The following is a 10760-nucleotide window of genomic DNA, read 5'->3' on the forward strand; positions in this document are numbered from 1 at the left end:
GTCCAATATCTTGGAAATACTATATATCAGCTAGTTCTCTAATGATATGTGCTAATTTTAAAATAATAATAATAATAATAAATGGAGAAGAGCAATGCAAGTTTAGAAGTTAATCCAGGAAAGTGTTCTGGTAAAAGGCAAAGAAGTGCTCAAGTTTTGAAAGTTAACAACAGAAGCTACAAAAACAAGAAGAAGACGTTTAAGAGCTCGTTGAATGGAAAATACGTCAAATGAAGATAACCAAGAGGCCAAAGATTGTCCAAGATTTTTGTTGAAGTTTTTATTTAAGTTTTGATTGTCTAAAAGTTTACATCAATGTTAATTAAAAAAATTTAGAGCTTAGAAATTTGACTTTTAATTAATCGGTACTTATTATATTTACATTTAATTAGCTGGGTTACATTTAATAGCGACAAAATAACACCTAACTAAATTGGATTACATGCGTGCACATGAATTTTATAGAGTATTCAAAGAGACTCGTTAGGTAACAACAATATTTATAACGACTATAATTATAACAACTATTTGTCTGAAACTTACCGACGACTATAATCATAACATATTGATCTATTCTTATAAAGTACCATACATTAAAAAAATTTATTCTAAACACAACCGACCAGAATCATTCTCATCCATGTTTTCCAAAAGCAAATGAAAGAAAATATTATGTATGGAAGAAAAAGAGGTTTGTCCATTACGTTTCATGCATAATCAGTGTGATTCAGTACCATTTAATGTATTCCAAATGTACACAAGAAGGTTGTTCACGCATCAAAATGATCATTGAATCATAACCAGAAAAGTGTAGGTATTTACAATGTCAAGATCCTAATTGTCTTGAAGGACCACAAATGCTAGATCGGGTGAAGAGAAAAAAGATGAAAAGGTACCAGCACTATGCACAAACTTGAAACTTAAAGCAGGTTCAAGAAGTCATAGCATAACTACTGTTGAGAAATTTAGTTCCCAACAAGCTTAATTAGTGAATGCTCAACCCTGATTGCGACTTATATACGCACTTGCACACATCTATAGAAGAAGACACATATATGGAAAACACTTCTGGAAATTATGTGTTTTAAGTTGGGGTGGACTTATTAAGTGTAAGAATTGATTCACTTTCGTTTTATGTTTTAGTTTGGTGTTGTGTTGTTCTGTGTTTAATCAATGAAAAATGTCTCTATATATGCACCATTCGTGTCTATCATAACTAATTTGAACCTTTTTATTTTTAAAGAAAACTACATTAGATAAAAGCAATTGCATTTGATTAAAGCATATTACATGCCTGTTAAATTATATAAAGCTTGTTAATTAACATCCTCATTCAGAAACGGCTAGTTGGCATCTAGGGAGCAAAAAGGGTAGAGTATGTGAATCTCTCTAAAGATGTTGAAACAAGCTTATAAAAGTAAAGGCATTCCGTTAAAAACTTGTCATATCTCTAGTGTTCTTAACCACTTCATGCAAGGAGGTAAATCGAATATCCATCATGAGATATGTAAAATTTGGTTTCTTTATCATGTAGGGATTCACCCACCTTAAATTTCTCTGAAATCATTTATTTTGGTCGAATGAATCAAAACCTTAGGATTTTTTTTAAAAAAAATTCTTTTTTTTTGCTTCACTTTTTCTTCCCCCAAAAGAATTATCTTAGTTAATTGGATAATAATCACTAATTAAACGAGCGTAGTTTAACAATAATGAAAATATTTTGCATGGGGGTGGGGTGGTGGTGGTGGTTCAGATTTTATTAACGGGTGACCCTATTTTATCTTACATGAGTCTATTGATTTGCAAGCCCAATACAAGACTTCTAACACAAACTGGTCTTTGTCGAACTTTCTCTCTCCTTTCCTTGATTTGTTTCAAGTTTCTCCCATATTTTGATTTATCTCTTCTAATGATCTGATTTTTGTCCAATCCTTTTTGGTTTACTGACTCATTATTTTTAGATAACCTATTTGATCATGTGCGTAGAGTCTTTGTGGAAAGACTTCTTTCATTATCTAGTTTTTGTCTTTTCTTTTAAAGTTTACTTTTAGTTGTTCTTTTTTGTTTTCCTTCCTAATGATAGCGTAATTATGTTTTGCAGGTTTTCTTGGAATTCTCGAGTGGTTTTATCAGTTATGGTAATTCGGAAATTTATCTCCGAATCTATCAAGCGATATTGCTTTTTGGAAAGTAGTGTCAATCATCTCTTTTCTAAGATGGTCTATTTCAGTAAGTTGATGTCATTCATCCTCATTCTAATCTTTTTAACAAAATATCTTTATCATAAATTTTCATATAAACCTTATCACCTTTTCCATTCTGAGCAACCCAAGAATTTTTAAATATGCTTTTTGCCTCTTTTTCCAGTCAAAAGATATTTGCAGATTTCTTACCATATTTTTAGTTTGTTTCACTTTTTGATATATTCTATGAAAAATAAGTGTAGATGGTGGATTTTCAACAAAGGGTAAAATCGTAAAACCATAATTATACATGCTCCCAGCCATCAAATGAGTATTGAGGCTCATGTCTCTCATCGAAGCATGAAAGCTCATGCCACAAGAATCTCTGACTGAGAATATTGTCTCTCAGAATATCTTCAAAAGCCTCCGATCGAGTATATTACTCCTCAGAACATGTGTATGCAGTCTCTCAGCTGAGACCACGACATATCTCATAAATACTGAGCAATTTCAGTAATCACTTATGTAAAGAATTGAAATGATTGGACGGCTCCTAGAAGTATTACTCACTAGTACAGAGCACTAACGTCTTCAGGATGTCGCAATATTCCCTGACTTTATAGAATAAACATTTAAATCGAGCGTTCTGCTTCAGCTAGCTCATACCTCGATTTTCGAATATATAATGCTCCTAGACAACATGCCTGCTAGTATAGAGCCATCAATTAATTATTTCTAGTCGCAAGATTCATCAATTGAATTCCTAGAAAAAATACTCTATGTTCTGTACAATATTTCGTTACTTCAATTTATGGTTATTCCCAGCAGAATTCCATGGGTTAGTAATAAATATTCAACGTAGGGAAACTGAGCCACCATCGAGAAAGCCCCGAGAAAATGGTGCAAGTATATTCAGCAATAAATGCACGAGCACCTGAATGCACGAACGAACATTCGATAACACGAAGGAACGATCAAACCATGGAGAAAATAATAATAATAAAATATCTAAAGAAGGCGTTAAGGGGACCAAGTCTACCGACCGGCCGATCATGCCGCTGTGGTCGGTCCCACGCTTCTCCCTTTATTTTATCATGTTTTATTATTTTCCTTGATCCCATGAAAATCCCTTCAATTGATGAAATTCCTTCGTTTCATGGTATTTCCTTCACATTAAGGAAATTATACAAAAATTACATAAAATTAGGAAAGGTGTCACGTGACCGTAATCACTAGCCGGCCGGCCATGCCCTAGCCGTAACCGGTCCCACACCTTGTAATTCCTTATTTTATTAATTATTTCCATCATCTCATGGAAATTCCTTAATCCTATGAAACTCCTTCGTTTCATGGTATTTCCTTCACATTAAGGAAATTATACAAAAATTACATAAAATTAGGAAAGGTGTCACGGGACCGTGGTCACTAGCCGGCCGGCCATGCCCTAGCCGTGATCGGTCCCACACCTTGTATTCCTTATTTTATTAATTATTTCCATCATCTCATGGAAATCCCTTAATTTCATGATACTTCCTTCAAATCATGAAAATAATATAAAATTAGGGGAGACTCACGGGACCGGGCCCTGGCTGGCCGACCATGCCCAAGTCGGTCCCACACACCCTTATTTTATTATTATTAATATTATTTGTTTCCCTCATCTCATGGAAACTCCTTCACTTCAAGGAAATTCCTTGATTTCAACAAACTCCTTGATTTCATGATATTTCCCTAAAATCATTAAAATAATATAAAATTAGGAAAAGTGCCATGGGACCGGGCTCATTGGTCGGACGGCCATGCCTTGGACATAGCCGGTCCCACACTTCACGATTCCTTCATTTTATTATTATTATTTCCTTCATCTTATGAAGTTTCCTCAGTTTCAGCAAAATCCTTGATTTCTTCATATTTTCTCAAAATGTTGCTCAAACGCACATCAGAAAATATCAAAATTCTCAGGACTGAGACGTGGACACTTTGGCGACGTGCGCATGTTACCTTGACCGACCAAGGTTGACTCTTTGGCTTGCAAGGATCCGGTCCCACGTATTTTCACAATTTGACCTAATTTGCACAATTGCACGCATTAGGTCCAGAACTCTTCCAAACGACTTGGAATTTCATAAAATGATCGTCAGTCGATCCCGTGACCAACCAGGGACGGTTTCATGACCCCTTGGTCGGTCCTTCATCTCTTCATAATTTATTAGGTTTTATCATCTAAGGTTCAGACGAACATTATTTGAAAAATGATTAAACTGGCATTTGATCATATTTTTACCAACTGGTCTTCAAGAGACTTTGGTATTTGCTCACTCAAGCATCTGGGCGCTACATGGTCGACCCATCATCCCATGTAGCCGGTCCCTCCTTCACTCCATGGTTGATTTTCAATAAATCGTCAATTTGAAATTAGGGTTTTCGAGTCCAAGATTCATAATTCCAGATTCAAACGCTGATAATTTTACGTTGATCCCATGATCAACATTTTTATTAATTATACTTGGTTCAGTTGCCAGTATTTTAATTTAATATTCTATTTGTTCATGCTACCAATAATTCATCAAACGAGCAACATTTGCTCAAACCATGGAATATTGGTTCAACTATCAATATTCAACAATCCATCGAATGAGCAATATTTGCTCGCCTTAACTATCAACAGAATTATACCTCTGTCTCAACAGACACGTCTGATTCATGAGTCTTGGAACATTTGCAAATCACGTTCGACTCAGCAATACAAGGACTCATCGTCCCATGAAGTCAGCAATTGACTAACTAAATACACGTCTGCCTTGCAGACTCCACAATCACGAGACATCAATCGTGTCACATGGGGTATATTAACTAGGGTTTTGGTATGAAGGCCTACGGCACGTGTGTTCACCCACGATGAGAATGTGACTAAGTTGTGCAAGCAATTGAAGGAGTTAACGAAGTAGTGGGTGGACAATCAACCAAACCTCCGCACGATGAGAAACTGGTTTTACACGATTTCCCACTTTCTCACTCTTCGACTTCAGCAACGGTCACACTTACTGGGATCAATGTGTCTACTTCTTTTGCAACATAAATAATTCTCTGAACCCATGATTGAAACAACAAACAAGTCTCGATAGACAGTCTTTCGTCTATACGAACTCATCTTCTTAGCAATTATTCTCAGCTAAGTAAACTCAATCATTCAGAAACTATTTTCACGCAGAATACACAACACACCAATAATCCTTGATCACCATTGATCTCATACATTTCTCAGCTTCCCTCCTACAGATCGACCCATCCTCTCTTGTGACCGAATTGACTCTGGAACGGCCATTTTCTTAGTTTAGGCCGGCGTCCTACAGATTTATCTCTCGAACTTAAAGCACTCCCTTCTTGCAGTGCATCTGTGTGAGGTTAAGCATTTCGCTCGGTTCAAGGAGTCTCTTCCGCACGGTCGTCTCCTCAATTCCATGAAAACCAACAAATCGTTTTTCCCCATCTACAATAAGCATCTTCCTAAAAATAACTCAAATCGATATATTTCCCGGAATTGCATTATTGTTTTTCCTTCTTTGCGAATAATCAATCCTCCTGTTAGATATCCTGATAAAAGCTTAAACCTTAAATCTCAAAGTCATCCAATTTTTTTATCATTTACTTGTCTCACCATAATCCCAGGCTCTACTGGTAATATGGCTCGGGGATCCCAAAGACAAGTTTCCAGAATTACCAAGCAGCTTGAAGATACGTCTATTGATTTACAACATTCTAAACTCCAAAGAAGATTGGTAGGATATTCTCAAGTTATCAATGATGTTAGAGCACTGCTCGCTCGAACTTGCAAGCGTTGCTATCTCAAACTTGTTTGTCAACTTTAGTTGCCAAAACTATAAGTCTTGATTTCTAGTCTACTTATAGATAAGTCTCGGATTAGGATAGTAAGTATAGTTTTCACGGCGTTTATCGATTGAAGACGAAGAACTACTAAGGGGAGCTTGTAGAACTTCATCAACAAAAGGTATGTGGAGACTTGAACTCATTTATCACTCAAAAGTTTATCTACTTTATCTCCCATTTGAGACAAAAATCGTATAGCTATATAGACTTCGATTATACACATTTGATATTTCGAGATGAGTTTAACTCGCTTACATATTTTTCAAAATATGAGTTGGTAAGCTTTCGCTTTAACCAAGTTCATCTTATATTCTTGACGAAAGTCAAAAGATGATCATGTGAAAATCGCCTGGTAACATTTTACATGATTTGTGTGAGACAGTTATTTGATGTAGACTCGGAATGTTTCGTATTGATCATTCGATCACTTAAAAATTGCTTTGAAGTTAATAGTTTGTGTGAGACAGCTACTATCGTGTTCAAAGAATGTTTCAATGATTGAAATGGGAGTTTAGAACAATTAACCATGATTGGGTAAAACACAGTGTGCATACTTGTATGCTAAACTGTTGCATGTTATTCCAAGTTCAGGAACCATAGTATGCATACTCGTACCCGTACTGGTTGGTTAATGAAAGTCCATGAACTTAGTACGCATACCCGTATGCATACTGGCGTAAAGTTCATGTCTGGAAATTCAACTGAGTTTGGAAGTAGGCGTACCCGTTCGCGTACTGGCGAACCCAAACTTAGTCCGGCCACTTAGGTATGCGTACCCGTTTGCATACTTGAGTAGGTTATGTTCTAAAATTGGTTTGTTCATGAACTAATACATTTATAGATTAAGGAATGCAAACTTTTGCAAACCATGGCTATAATGTTCATGAATTGATTCAAGTGAATCAAAATCGATTTTGCTTCAATTGTGTCTTGTATACTTCTATGAGAATATAAACAATTGAACAACTCTAGAACTAGTTTCATTTAAGTCATTTGGACTAGTTATGGTTAAGATGAATAAGGTTGATTTCGAAGTGTTTATATGGCTAACTTCGGTTAACTATTGTTGAGCCAACAAGGTGCATACGTTTAGGTACGGTTACTCATATCTAAATGACGTCACTTTTCATTTGTGTGTAACAAGCTAAGTTCGATCTAACGGCTCAAAGATATTAGATTTAGTCTAATCAGGTTTTCATCTAACGGTGAATATTGAATGCTTTTTTACCAAGGTAGCATTGATTGCAAACCCTGATTTGAAGACTATATAAGGGAGAACTCTAGCAACTGGGAAACCTAATCCCAACACCTCCTGTGTGATATTAGTTGCGACTAGAGTCGATTCCCCTTTAACCTTAGGTTTTTTCCAAAACCCTGTAGGTTAACGACTTGAAGACTTCATTGGGATTGTGAAGCCAAACCCAACTAATTTCTATGTAGTTGTGTGTTCTGATCTTGTTGTTTTCTATCGTATTGAGTATTATCTTCTCTAAGATTCGCTCGAGATTTAATATCCGATAGGCAAGATAAAAAGTAGTCACAAACATCTTCGTCTCATCGTTTGTGATTCCACAATATCTTGTTTCGCTAGCATACGATTAATATTACTGTGAGGTGATTGATATTACTAGGCTATTCTTTGGGAATATAAGACTGGCGTATCGATTGGTTCATGTTCACCTTGATTTATCACAAGACGGAACAAAACTCATAGGTATTTTTGTGGGAGACAGATTTATCTATTCATTAGACTTTTCTATGTGAGACAGATTGGTTTATCAAGCCTTCGACTCTGGGTCATAGCAACCTTTAGTTGTGGGTGGGATCAACTAAGGGAATCAAGTGCGCAGAGTCTTGCTGAGATTCAGAGGTGTAAGTGTTAGAGCACTGCTTGGTCGAACTCGCAAGCTTTTCTATCTCAAGCTTGTTTGTTATGTTTAGTTGCCAAAACTATAAGTCTTGATTTTTAGTATACTTATAGTTAAGTCTCGGATTAGGATAGTAAGTGTAGTTGAGCTTTAGACTTCAAGGTGTTCATCGAATGAAGATGAAGAACTACTCAAGTGACTTGTGGAACTTCATCAACAAAAGGTATGTGGATAATTGAGCTAATCTGTCACTCAAAATTTTATCTACTCTATCTCCTATTTGAGACAATAAATCGTATTTCTATATAGACTTCAACTTTTACTCTTGACGAAAGTCAAAAGATGATCATGTGAAAATCGCCTTGTAACATCTTACATGATTTGTGTGAGAAAGTCATTTGATGTAGACTCAGAATATTTCGTATTGATCATTCGATCACTTGAAAATTGCTTTGAAGCTAATAGTTTGTGTGAGACAGCTATTGTCGTCTTCAAGAATGTTTCAATGATTGAAATGAGGGTTTAGAACATATAACCATGATTGGATATAAACATAGTGTGTATTCACATTTGTGTAAAGTCCAAAACCGGGAACCATGGTATGCGTACCCGTACGCGTACTGGTTGGTTGTTGGAAGTCCGGAAACTAAGTATGCATACTCGTACGCGTACTGGCGGAAGTTCAAGTTTCGTGAATTTCTGCTGGAGTTTGGAAGAGTAAAATGGTATGCGTACTCGTACGCGTACTGGCGTAACCAAACTCAGTTCGGCTACTTAAGGTATGCGTACCCGTTTGCATACTTAAGTAGGTTATGTTCTAAAATCGATTTAATACATTTATATAATAAAAAATGCAATCTTTTGCAAACCATGGGTATAATGTTCATGAAATGATTCGAGTAAATCAAAATCGACTTTGCTTCAATTGTGTCTTATATACTTCTATGAGAATATAAAAAATTGAACAATTCTCTAACTAGTTTCATTTGAGTCATTTGAACTAGTTATGATAAAGATGAATAAGGTTGATATGAAAGTGCTCATATGGCTAACCATTGGTTAACTATTGTTGAACCAACTAAGTGTACACGTTTAGGTACGGTTTCCTTTATCTAATTGATGATACATTTCATTTGTGTATAACAAGCTAAGTTCGATCTAACGGTTGAAAGATATTAGCTTTAATCTAATCAGGTTTTCATATGACGGTGAATATTGAATGCTTTGTTACCAAGGTAACATTGATTGCAAACCCTGATTTGAAGACTATATAAGGGAGAACTCTAGCAACTGGGACACCTAATCCCCACACCTCATGTGTGATAGTACTTGCGACTAGAGTCGATTCTCCTTTAACCTTAGGTTTTTTACGAAACCCTGTAGGTTAACGACTTTAAGACTTCATTGGGATTGTGAAGCCAGACCCAACTATTTTCTTTCTAGTTGCATGTTCTGATGTTGCTGTTTTGTATCATGTTGAGTACTATTTTCGTTAAGATTTGCTCAAGATTTATTCTCCGGTAGGCAAGATTGAAAAGTAGTCACAAATATCTTCGTCTCATCGTTTGTGATTCCACAATATCTTGTTTCATGAATCGATTAAGATTATTGTGAGTTGATTGATAATAGGGAACATTAATTAAATACCCCTAGAATATAAGGCCTTCACAAATACCCCTGTCCATTTTATTAATACCCCTAAGTGGTATTTTTTAAGTGGATAATGAAAATGAACTAGTACTTTTTTGGATAATAAAAATGAACAAGTATGTTCTTGACGCGTGAAAACGTCAACCCAACCTCCTCCGGAGGTTGAATTGACTTAATATAATTTTAGGTGTGCCAAAAACTATACCCTAAAAACTTAAAATATACCCTTTAGGGGTATTTGTAAAGTCCAGGGGTATTTGTGAAGACCCCTGAAAAGGAGAGGTATTTATTCAATTTCCACTTTATAATATTAGGCTTTTCTTTGGGAATATAAGTCCGGTTTATCAATTGGTTCTTGTTCACCTTGATTTATCAAAAGACAGAACAAAACTCATAGGTATATCTGTGGGAGACAGATTTATCTGTGTGAGATAGATTTGTTTATCAAGTCTTCGACTTTGGGTCGTAGCAACTCTTAGTTATGGGTGAGATCAGCTAAGGGAATCAAGTGTGTAGAATCCGGCATGGTTCAAGAGGCATAAGGAACGCAGTTGTACCTTCATCAGTATGAGATTGATTAGGGATCAACTATATTCCAGACGAAAGTTATCTTGGTAGTTGGATAGTGTCTGTAGCGGCTTAATACAGTGTGGTGTTCAAATATGGACTAGGTCCTGGGGTTTTTCTGCATTTGCGGTTTCCTCGTTAACAAATTTTTTGGTGTCTGTGTTATTTCTTTTCCGCATTATATTTGTTTATATAATTGAAATATCACAGGTTGTGCATAAGTTCAATCAATCCAACCTTTGGTTGTTGATTAAATTGATTTACACTTGGATATTGGTTTTTGATAGCGTCCAAGTTGTTTCTTCTATCAATCAGGCTCACGGATTTCTATCGGTTTGATTTGCTGATTACATTAAGAAATAGAGATACGAAACCTTTGGTATATTTCTTTATTGAGCTAGCTTTATTAGTTAGTGCTCTCAGAGTTATATTGGAGTTAGCCAAATATTGGGTGTGGTTTTTGACCCTCGCTTTTTCAGTTGGTATCAAAGCAGGCAAACACATTTTAGACCTCATAAGTCTGTGTTTGTAGCGATCTGACTCTATGAACAGAGGATCTATCTCTATAAACGTACCACCAGTCTTCCATGGATCGAATTAATTA

The sequence above is a fragment of the Papaver somniferum genome, chromosome 9, assembly GCF_003573695.1.
Source record: "Papaver somniferum cultivar HN1 chromosome 9, ASM357369v1, whole genome shotgun sequence".
In the NCBI taxonomy this organism is placed as follows: domain Eukaryota; kingdom Viridiplantae; phylum Streptophyta; class Magnoliopsida; order Ranunculales; family Papaveraceae; genus Papaver; species Papaver somniferum.